The following is an 11,579-nucleotide window of genomic DNA, read 5'->3' as shown; positions in this document are numbered from 1 at the left end:
CCCCGCCCCCAGTCCCCGCTCCCAGTCCCCCGCTCTCAGTCCCCGCTCCCGGTCCCCGCACCCAGTCCCCGCTCCCAGTCCCCGCCCCCAGTCCCCGCTCCCAGTCCCCGCTCCCCAGTCCCCGCTCCCAGTCCCCGCTCCCAGTCCCCGCTCCCAGTCCCCGCTCCCAGTCCCCGCCCCCAGTCCCCGCTCCCAGTCCCCGCTCCCAGTCCCCGCCCCCAGTCCCCGCTCCCAGTCCCCGCCCCCAGTCCCCGCTCCCCAGTCCCCGCTCCCAGTCCCCGCTCCCCCAGTCCCCGCCTCCCCCAGTCCCCGCCCCAAGTCCCCGCTCCCAGTCCCCGCTCCCCCAGTCCCCGCTCCCCCAGTCCCCGCCCCCAGTCCCCGCTCCCAGTCCCCGCTCCCCCAGTCCCCGCCCCCAGTCCCCGCTCCCCCAGTCCCCGCCCCCAGTTCCCGCTCCCCCAGTCCCCGCTCCCCCAGTTCCCGCTCCCAGTCCCCGCCCCCAGTCCCCGCTCCCCAGTCCCCGCTCCCAGTCCCCGCTCCCCCAGTCCCCGCCCCCAGTCCCCGCCCCCAGTCCCCGCCCCCAGTCCCCGCTCCCAGTCCCCGCTCCCAGTCCCCGCTCCCAGTCCCCGCTCTCAGTCCCCGCCCCCAGTCCCCGCTCCCAGTCCCCGCTCCCAGTCCCCGCTCCCAGTCCCCGCTCTCAGTCCCCGCTCCCCAGTCCCCTCTCCCCAGTCCCCGCTCCCCAGTCTCCGCTCCCAGTCCCCGCTCCCAGTCCCCGCTCTCAGTCCCCGCTCCCCAGTCCCCTCTCCCCAGTCCCCTCTCCCCCAGTCCCCGCTCCCCAGTCTCGCTCCCAGTCCCTGCTCCCCAGTCCCCGCTCCTTCTCTGATATATTGAATTATTTATAGCTCTTCCTCCCGTTATCTCGCCTAAAACGTTCACTTTCTTACGTAATCAATCAGTCAATGTAAAATGCGACGCATTAGTGAACTTTAAAACCCAGTATTATTATTATTATTAACATCTTTAATGACAAAATTAATTACAATTTTGTCTAATCTGAGGATTTTAATTAAGTCTTATTATTTCACATTCAAACAATATAGTGTTCTAGTGAATGTATTAAAGGTTTATCACAGAGTTTACAATCTGAACATTCTGGTAGTGGCTCAGCCTCACTAACCTGCCAGATGTGTCTATTTGCCGTTTGTTGTGCATCGGCGTCGATAGGTTAGGTGGGCTGATTGGGTTTGTATGCCGCTGGTTGGGCAAAACATTTGTATTTTCTACGGAGTGTCAAATGGAGAGAAGATGTATGATCCAGATGTTTAGTAATCCACGAGAATCCGAGTTTTGATGAGGATTATGATATAAAAACTGGTGTTGGGCTTACTGAAGCAGGTCAACATGATGTTTGGGTGTAACTCTACTGTATGGGTCCCTCCCTCCCTGGGGCGGGCTGGTGTGTGGTGGTGTTGGCAAGACCTTCACGGTTGTCTAGCAGGTGTCTACACCAGGGGGGGGGGCGCTGGGGCGGGCTGGTGTGTGGTGGTGTTGGCAACACCTTCACGGTTGTCTAGCAGGTGTTACACCGGGGGGGGGGCGCGCTGGGGCGGGGGGTCTATACCTGACTGCTCACGACAGGTGGATGACTATAGCTGGAGTTTGAATGGAAAATGTATCCTGAAAATAATCTTTACCCAGCTATGTTTTAATTAATACTTTCTCTAAATGTTGATTTACTGTCATTTACACAAGCATACCTTGATGAAGTTCCGAGGATCAATGTAAAGACCCGGTTTCTGACGAAGTCTGGTCAAGGAAGCTGTTTGACGCCGCTTCTTGTAGACTGAAGTATAAGTCACAACCTGGTTGATGAGGTGTTCTTTAGAGGTGTTTAACAATCTCTTGAATACCGTGAGAGAATGTTCCCGTATCCTAGGATACTATCCGCAGGTAAAGGTTTCCGTAATCTAGGATAGATTACGTATGTTGGGTCTGTTGGCAATTATGTATATGTTTATAGTGTTTGGAGCCCCAGTGATGCCTGCTGTCCCAATTTGGGCTGTCGCAAAGGCAGACTACCATGACCAGAGTGTGTGTGTGTGTGTGTGTATGGGGGTGTGTATTGGTGTGTGTGTATTGGTGTGTGTGTGTGTGTGTGTGTGTGTGTGGTGTGTGTGTGTGTGTGTGGGTGTGTGGGTGTGGGTGTGTGGGTGTGGGTGTGTACAAGGGAGGTGGGACAGGGGTGTACGTGTGTACGTCTTGGTGGCTTCACTAGCTGAGAAAGGAAAGTTCTCAGACGCGTCCAGCAAGGATTGGCACACAGCTCATATTAGGCAACACGGACACCAGAGAGACGTGGCTGTATATCACTGTTTACACCCTGGCTCTCTCTCTCTCTCTCTCTCTGGACATGCGACTCCTGTCAATAGATGCCACTAGAGGGTTCCTTACCTCTAGAGCATCGGTACTAGGGGCCCATCCTGTTACTAATATATGTAAACAATGGTGGAAGCTGGAAACACAAATGAGTCCAAGAACTGTAAGGAAATAGTGGCACCATGTACGGGCGGTCACCAAGTGGACGGCTCTGAAGAAGACGTTGTGGAAGCCACCTCCAGCCACATCTTTATGGACACATTCGACCAAGAATTGGAGCACCAGAACACACTAAGTACAACAAGGCTTATAGGCGGAATATGGAGAGCTGGACCTCACTGCCCTGTAGTCACTGTTAGGTAAGTACTGATAGGTAGACAAACACACCCAGAGACACATACACAAACACCCTGGCTGCCTCCTCCTCCCCACGACACTTGTCCCACTTGGTGTAAGTGGCCCTCATGACACCAGGAGCGCTTAAATCAGTGGAAAATAGCAAGTGTTGAGTCAGTCAATACGACTCAAGGTGATGGGAACCCACTCCACATTTTCCAGTTTTGCTCTCCATTAATTTCAAATTTCTCATCAAATATATTTTGTTCGTTGCTTTTCTGAGTGTTTAAAGACTAGAGCGTTGGTAGTGGTGGATGGTGTCCCCAGTGGGAGAGAACTGTAGGGGTGCCTACCTTAGTGGCTCTTGTTAGTGTGTCTCATATTGTTGTTGGTGCCTTAAGTGGTGCTTGTCCACCCTCAGCGGGACGACACGTGTCCTGTGACACACTGACGAGGAGACGACAAGAGAGGAGCTAAGGAACTGACTCACCAGTGACCAGGGCTGAGGAACCATATGGAGGCATGAGTGAGAATGAGGTGGGGGGGGGGAAGGGGGGGTGGCAGGCAGCCTTCATGCTGTCGTTGTAAGATAAGTGAAGACCTGTCATGTGCTTCATGAGGCGAGGGAGAGGCAGCGTCGGGGAGAGGTCACCATATACCACATATTAGCCCACTACATAAACCATACATATTTCTACACATGAAGGCGCCGTTTGTCACTGCCTCATTATGAACACTCATTAATGTCATACAGGTGACGTAAATTAATGACACGCATACATTATACAAGCTGTCCTCATACACGCTGGAAAATTGGTGAAGCTTTTGAAGCACTGTGGACGGGGGAGCCCGGGGAGTTGACCGACCCGTCAGCGAGTATACCTTAGTCCAGAATACACAGTACACTCGGTGTATTTACACTATGAATTGGTATACACGTCTCGGTGTATAATTCCGTCGTGTATCCCTCTTCCCTCCGCTATGTATGAACAACTTGTATATATGCACAACTGATAATATTCTCACAGTTCTGGCGTTCGAAGCTCACCTTTAAATGCTTCACGTCATATAAACATAATCGTCAAAACAAGATATTATAACGGGCTGACAAATACAACAGCCCGTCCTCGCATACAAAGATCCAAGCTCGCTAATCCAGCCGCCAAACCCCCTGTTTGTTATTGAAAAGCGGTTTACACACGACTCACAACTGATGACGTCCGAACACTTCCAGAACAAGTGCTTCGCTCACGTCCTCTGTTCGAACCACAATTCCATAAATACTTCACCCACGTACTTCAAATACAAACATCGCCAACAGAACTTAAACACCTAACCTAACCTACGCCTAACTATACATAGAATTTTTATGTGTAATAATATTAATTTATATACGAGAACAAACCGATGTTTAATACACATTATGTTCAAATTAGTGACTGCGTCTGGGGAGGCCGGCGGCGGCGGCGGTATTAACTAGCTTAGCCAGAGGAATGGTTGTTGAGTGTTCCCTGGAGGAGCGGAGTGTGGCGACGGCGCGTCTAGTGTACATACAGTGTGTGTAGTGTGTATATATAGTGTGTGTTGTGTAAGGCGAGTCTCCCTACCCTGGGTTTACCAGTATACTCAAACTGCATGACACTGGAGCCTCTAGGCAGGAGTCTACATCTACGTCAGGTAGTGTATACTTAATTATACTCACCTATAAATACTGTTCTGACTATTGCTTGGTAGCGAGCTCCAGCTCCTGGTCCTCGTCTCTAACCCTAACCGGCATCACGATTCCAGAACAAGAAGGATTTTGGCATATAAATTGTAAAGTATATATAGCTGGTGTTTACATCACTTGTTTACACATCTCCGAGCCCCTGCTGCTACGACCACCTACTGCTACGACCACCTGCCCCTACGATCACCTGCTGCTACGACCACCTGTTGCTACGACCACCTGCTGCTACGACCGCTGGGGCCAAGTCGTGTTAACTGGGGGGAAGGGGGGGGGGGTCGTTCAGATCCTGACCTCCGACACTGAGCGATAAAGTCTGATATATTAACACAAAACAAAAGCCGTACTGAAGGAAACATAACGATACGTAATAATTACAATATTTGTAGACAAAGACTAGTAAGAAGTACAAGTGGGTGTTGGAGGGGAGGGCGGGGGTGTTATCGGGAGAGTTTCCGGCGGGTAACTCACGTATCGCTCATCAATCGTCAGCTGGACCTCCTCTTGTCTTCCACTCACTAACTTCCTCTTAGTGACCTCTACACTTTTGGCCTCGTACACTCAACCGTCAAAATTGCGATGGTTTAGTGAAATTAAAACCACCGCTGTATTGACGCTTTCTGGGAGTAGTAAGTATCGGCCCAGGAAGGTTAGGTTAGGTTGGTTAGGTTCTGACGGTTTGCGTAAGGGGAAACCGCTGCATTTTTGACGTAGTTGTAATGGAGCCAAGAGGCTACTCGAGCAGCAGTTTACGAGTGTGGGTTAACTCTGTGAACTCTGCGTCTGACCCTTCCACATTAATGTGTATTGCTCTTGTAAATATATAGCTGTTTAACGCAGGCGTACGTGAGAGGTGGGGGGGGGGGGGGAAGGTCCCGGGGGACATGCCTATTGCGTCTTACCTATCAGTGGCTACGGGAATGTGAGGTTTAGCTTTGTGTCCCGCTTTACCGTTATAGTCTATTGCGACGGTCAATATCTTTGTCGACCCGACCACTGTCACTTCTGTATACTGGCCTCAAATAAGGCCTGTATACTGGCCTAATACTGTATACTGGCCTCAAATAAGGCCTGTATACTGGCCTCAAATAAGGCCTGTATACTGGCCTTATACTGTAAACTGGCCTCAAAGTTGTTGATGGAGGTGGCTTCCTCAACTTCTTGCCTCAAGTCATTCCACTTGTTGACCGCCCGCACACTGACGGTCAACTTACATGCGGGCTGCCGGCTTACATTCCTTCCATTCATTTGTGTTTCCTGCTTCTACTTGTGTCCTTTTTGTCCTACATTAAAAAGGCTATCCTTGTCCACCGTGCCTGTTTTCCTCAGTATCTTGTATGTTGCGATCATTTCCCCTGTGTTTCTCGTCTCCTTCAGGGATGTGAGGTCATAGCCTATCCTCATTGCTTAGCCCTCGAGGCTCCGGCACCAATCTTGTTGCAAACCTCTGTACATTTTCAAATTTTGTTTTATACTTGACAAGGCGCGGGTTCCAGACAGATGCTGTATATTCCAGTTTTGGTCTGACGAACCCTTTGTTAAGATTGCCTTCATTATGTAAGGTATGTTGGTTGTGGGAGAGACGCTTGTTGTGTGGGGGTTGGGGTGCCTTTTGGGTCATCAGTACTATTAATAGTAGTATTAGTAGTCCTAGTGGCGCAGTGGTAAGACACTCGCCCCTCCATCCGCCAACAATTTAGCATGGGTTCGTATCCTGGCCAGTGAGGATTGACTAGGCGGCAATCCTTAACTGTAGCCTCTGTTCACCCAGCAGTGAATGGCTACCTGGTTGTTAAACGATTTGGCGGGTCGTATTCCGGGGAAATTAGGAGCAAGGACCTGCCCGGAACACTGTGAGTGTTAGTGGCTGTACAAGAATGTAAGAACTCTTCTATAAATAAATACAGAATTAAATAAATAGTGAGCATGAAGAAGGCAGGCAGATATACAGAGGAAGTTTGAGAGTATAATGCCTTAATCTGTAACCTTATCGCAGGAAAGTCATATTCTCCTTCAGGAAGAAGAGAAAACACAACACATCAAGAAAAGTTTTGATATTTTTATCCGTTTATTTGCTGTCATAGCTTCATAAATACGCTTGTTTGTCCTGCAGAGACAGTCACAACTACACTAATACGCTGTAGGTACGCTTAAACTGTTATTGACGACCCAAGACCGTTCAACTCTCGCTAAACTGGAGGAAATAATCATCATGGTGCTCAAAACTTGACCAACCGGACTGTGATTAATACATCAGACCACTAGCAGCTGCCACTAACAGCCTGCTTGACCAAGCCCCCGCGACCTGCAGGTCTGTGAGGCTACCCCCCCCCCCCGGCCTCTGGTGTACATCACACACAATTAATCCTACCACCCACAAGATCCCGAATTCAGCTATAAACGATAGCTCAAAAAGACCTTTTCTAACCCGCTTCCTATTGGTCTATATTGTAATGACACTAAACAGTTTTTCAAATTTAAAATTCAAAATTCAAATTATTTAGAATATATGTGTGTACAAATAAAATACAAACTCGATTTTGGAAAAGATTCGTCTCGTGGTTGTATCGTGGCCTGAAAGTTGTGGTGGCGTCTCTGGAGATTGGTATTATCGGGTTTCTTGAACGATTATTTCAGCTTATGGTGTTCGTGTAACCGGCCCTCTCCCGGTGCTCGTTTAACCGGCCCTCTCCCGGTGCTCGTTTAACCGGCCCTCTCCCGGTGTTCGTGTAACCGGGCCTCTCCCGGTGCTCGTTTAACCGGCCCTCTCCCCGTGCTCGTTTAACCGGCCCTCTCCCGGTGATCGTTTAACCGGCCATCTCCCGGTGTTCGTTTAACCGGCCATTTTCCGGTGCTCGTTTAACCGGGCCTCTCCCGGTGCTCGTTTAACCGGCCCTCTCCCGGTGCTCGTTTAACCGGCCCTCTCCCGGTGATCGTTTAACCGGCCCTCTCCCGGTGATCGTTTAACCGGCCCTCTCCCGGTGATCGTTTAACCGGCCCTCTCCCGGTGCTCGTTTAACCGGCCCTCTCCCGGTGATCGTTTAACCGGCCCTCTCCCGGTGATCGTTTAACCGGCCCTCTCCCGGTGCTCGTTTAACCGGCCCTCTCCCGGTGCTCGTTTAACCGGCCCTCTCCCGGTGCTCGTTTAACCGGCCCTCTCCCGGTGCTCGTTTAACCGGCCCTCTTCCGGTGCTCGTTTAACCGGCCCTCTCCCGGTGCTCGTTTAACCGGCCCTCTCCCGGTGCTCGTTTAACCGGCCCTCTCCCGGTGCTCGTTTAACCGGCCCTCTCCCGGTGATCGTTTATCCGGCCCTCTCCCGGTGCTCGTTTAACCGGCCCTCTCCCGGTGCTCGTTTAACCGGCCCTCTCCCGGTGATCGTTTAACCGGCCCTCTCCCGGTGCTCGTTTAACCGGCCCTCTCCCGGTGCTCGTTTAACCGGCCCTCTTCCGGTGCTCGTTTAACCGGCCCTCTCCCGGTGATCGTTTAACCGGCCCTCTCCCGGTGATCGTTTAACCGGCCCTCTCCCGGTGATCGTTTAACCGGCCCTCTCCCGGTGATCGTTTAACCGGCCCTCTCCCGGTGATCGTTTAACCGGCCCTCTCCCGGTGATCGTTTAACCGGCCCTCTCCCGGTGATCGTTTAACCGGCCCTCACCAACATGCCAGTTTGTTTACTTTCAATTTGTTAAGTGACCAGAATTGTTCCACAGTTTTCATATGTTTTAGCGTGAACGTTTCTTACTGAAACGTTGTGTTCTGGCGGCTTGGTTATGACACCTGTATGGCGGCTTGGTTATGACACCTGTATGACGGCTTGGTTATGACACCTGTATGGCGGCTTGGTTATGTTACCTGTATGGCAGCTTGGTTATGTCACCTGTGTGGCAGCTTGGTTATGTCACCTGTATGGCAGCTTGGTTATGTCACCTGTATGGCAGCTTGGTTATGACACCTGTATGGCAGCTTGGTTATGTCACCTGTGTCTCAGCTTGGTTATGTCACCTGTATGGCAGCTTGGTTATGTCACCTGTATGGCAGCTTGGTTATGACACCTGTATGGCGGCTTGGTTATGTCACCTGTATGGCAGCTTGGTTATGTCACCTGTGTGGCAGCTTGGTTATGTCACCTGTGTGGCAGCTTGGTTATGTCACCTGTATGGCAGCTTGGTTATGACACCTGTATGGCGGCTTGGTTATGTCACCTGTATGGCAGCTTGGTTATGTCACCTGTGTGGCAGCTTGGTTATGCCACCTGTATGGCGGCCTGGTTATGCTACCTGTATGGCAGCTTGGTTATGACACCTGTATGGCGGCTTGGTTATGTCACCTGTATGGCAGCTTGGTTATGTCACCTGTATGGCAGCTTGGTTATGTCACCTGTATGGCGGCTTGGTTATGACACCTGTATGGCAGCTTGGTTATGTCACCTGTATGGCAGCTTGGTTATGTCACCTGTATGGCGGCTTGGTTATGACACCTGTATGGCAGCGTGGTTATGACACCTGTATGGCAGCTTGGTTATGACACCTGTATGGCGGCTTGGTTATGACACCTGTATGGCAGCTTTGTTATGTCACCTGTATGGCAGCTTGGTTATGTCACCTGTATGGCGGCTTGGTTATGACACCTGTATGGCAGCTTGGTTATGTCACCTGTATGGCAGCTTGGTTATGTCACCTGTATGGCGGCTTGGTTATGGCAGCTTGGTTATGACACCTGTATGGCGGCTTGGTTATGCCACCTGTATGGCGGCTTGGTTATGTCACCTGTATGGCAGCTTGGTTATGTCACCTGTATGGCGGCTTGGTTATGACACCTGTATGGCAGCTTGGTTATGTCACCTGTATGGCAGCTTGGTTATGTCACCTGTATGACAGCTTGGTTATGACACCTGTATGGCAGCTTGGTTATGACACCTGTATGACAGCTTGGTTATGACACCTGTATGGCAGCTTGGTTATGACACCTGTATGGCAGCTTGGTTATGACACCTGTATGACAGCTTGGTTATGACACCTGTATGGCAGCTTGGTTATGACACCTGTATGACAGCTTGGTTATGACACCTGTATGGCAGCTTGGTTATGTCACCTGTATGGCAGCTTGGTTATGACACCTGTATGACAGCTTGGTTATGACACCTGTATGGCAGCTTGGTTATGACACCTGTATGACAGCTTGGTTATGACACCTGTATGGCAGCTTGGTTATGACACCTGTATGACAGCTTGGTTATGACACCTGTATGGCAGCTTGGTTATGACACCTGTATGGCAGCTTGGTTATGACACCTGTATGACAGCTTGGTTATGACACCTGTATGGCAGCTTGGTTATGACACCTGTATGACAGCTTGGTTATGCCACATACATGACAGCTTGGTTACATTAAGGACCTGGACATGATAACAATACAGTAAGGACCTGTATTAAGAACTAGACATAATTTGCCATCCACATTTCCGTGGAAATAATCATTCCGTTCAGCTGGGCTCCAGGAGACTCGAACCCTGAACCCCATGCGTGTGGCCTCACACGAGGGGTCTAGGGTTTGAGTCTCCTGCAGCCCAGGTGAATGGAAGTACTAGACTGAAGGTAACCTCTCTCTGAGAGCTGCGGGAGTTAAGAAGATAGCTTGTGTAGCGTTAATTAATCTTGGTCTTCATATCTACGTATTGAGTGCCAGGATAATGAATACCAAGTGTCACTCTGCCTCGTTAAGTAATGAGGGCCTTGATAACTGCCTGTCTTAGTTTGAGAGCAGAGGGAATAACAGGCTAAGTAGGAGAAGTGTATGTGTTTGCTTGTGTGTGTGTGTGTGTGTGTGTGTGTGTGTGCGTGTTGAGTGGTTGCTTCTGTATAATTGACGGTCAATGGCTCTTTCTACAGCGGCGGAAGCTTGGCACCCCCCCCCCCCCTTCGCTTCCTCCTAGTTGGCACTGCCCCCCCCCCCCCGTGTGATAATGTTTGGCACCCTTGTGGATTTATGGCTTCATTATCGTTCTCTGAGAACCGGATCCTGCCACAACCCAAGTGTTGGGCTACTGTCTGTTGCTCTGGTATGTTGGCCTCATCCTAGCATTATATTGTTCCGTCCCCGTCATCCTTCTGTCTATTACACCGTCATTCCATCCATCATATTGAGATAAACATCATTCAGTGATCCATTTGGGACAATTATGACCTATTTACTTAATTTGGTAAATTAGATCAATGAAGGTCTTGTGTGACATTTATATATATATAAAGATATTAACGGAGCCCGTTTGAAATATAATTGCAAATAGGAAATTTCAGGTGACAGGTGTGTGTGTGTGTGTGTATTTATACACACTTTAATTGTCAATTATCCTATTACTCTTATTTCCCATTAGAGTATGAGACAAGTAACAGGGCTGGAGTGGACAAAAGGGACAGGAGTACTGAACATCAGGAAATTAACGTCTTATGAGTAATAAAGTGTTTTATTACTGGCAAAATAATTTTAATACTTCAATTTTCAATTAATTTTAATACTTCAATTTTCAATTAATTTTAATACTTCAATTACTTTTAATTGAATTAATGTGAGTACTTCAATTACTGTACTATTAATGTTATTACTTTTATTATTGCATATATCTCACATGATATATAGTGACCCCGCAAGCAAGAAGCTCCAAGTCTTCCTCAACACTTTTCTTCACTTTTCCAATATGTTTTCTTGATGAAGATTAGACTTGTGCTGTTACCTCAGGGAACCAATCCCAACAGCTCGACATTGGACATCCAATCACAATCTCTTTCTCTCTCAAGACAGCTTTATGCGTCTCCAGATACATATTCTTTTTTATTAACAAGCTTTAAGTGCACACGCACACCTAGCAGTGTTCCGTGTGAAGGATTACAGTGTAGGTCATACACTCTGGAACAGTATATCGTATTTTGACGTATAAATCTCCTAAGGCTAAAAACTGGTGTATTAAAAATCACAGCGACTCACAAACCTGAGGTGATGTCTTCAGTTTCTCCACAAGTCCTTCATCAAACATCAAAATGGCTGTTTCTTTGCTTGGAACACAATGCAGTTTTTGGTTTTGTGATACTCGTGTCATAGTTCTTGACGGTGTGGGTTGTTCACTCACAAACACTTGTCTGCTCACACTG

Source organism: Procambarus clarkii, chromosome 8 (genome assembly GCF_040958095.1).
Source record: "Procambarus clarkii isolate CNS0578487 chromosome 8, FALCON_Pclarkii_2.0, whole genome shotgun sequence".
NCBI classification, from domain to species: Eukaryota; Metazoa; Arthropoda; class Malacostraca; order Decapoda; family Cambaridae; genus Procambarus; species Procambarus clarkii.
The sequence above is the reverse complement of the archived record's forward strand: the minus strand, read 5'-3'. Positions refer to the sequence as shown.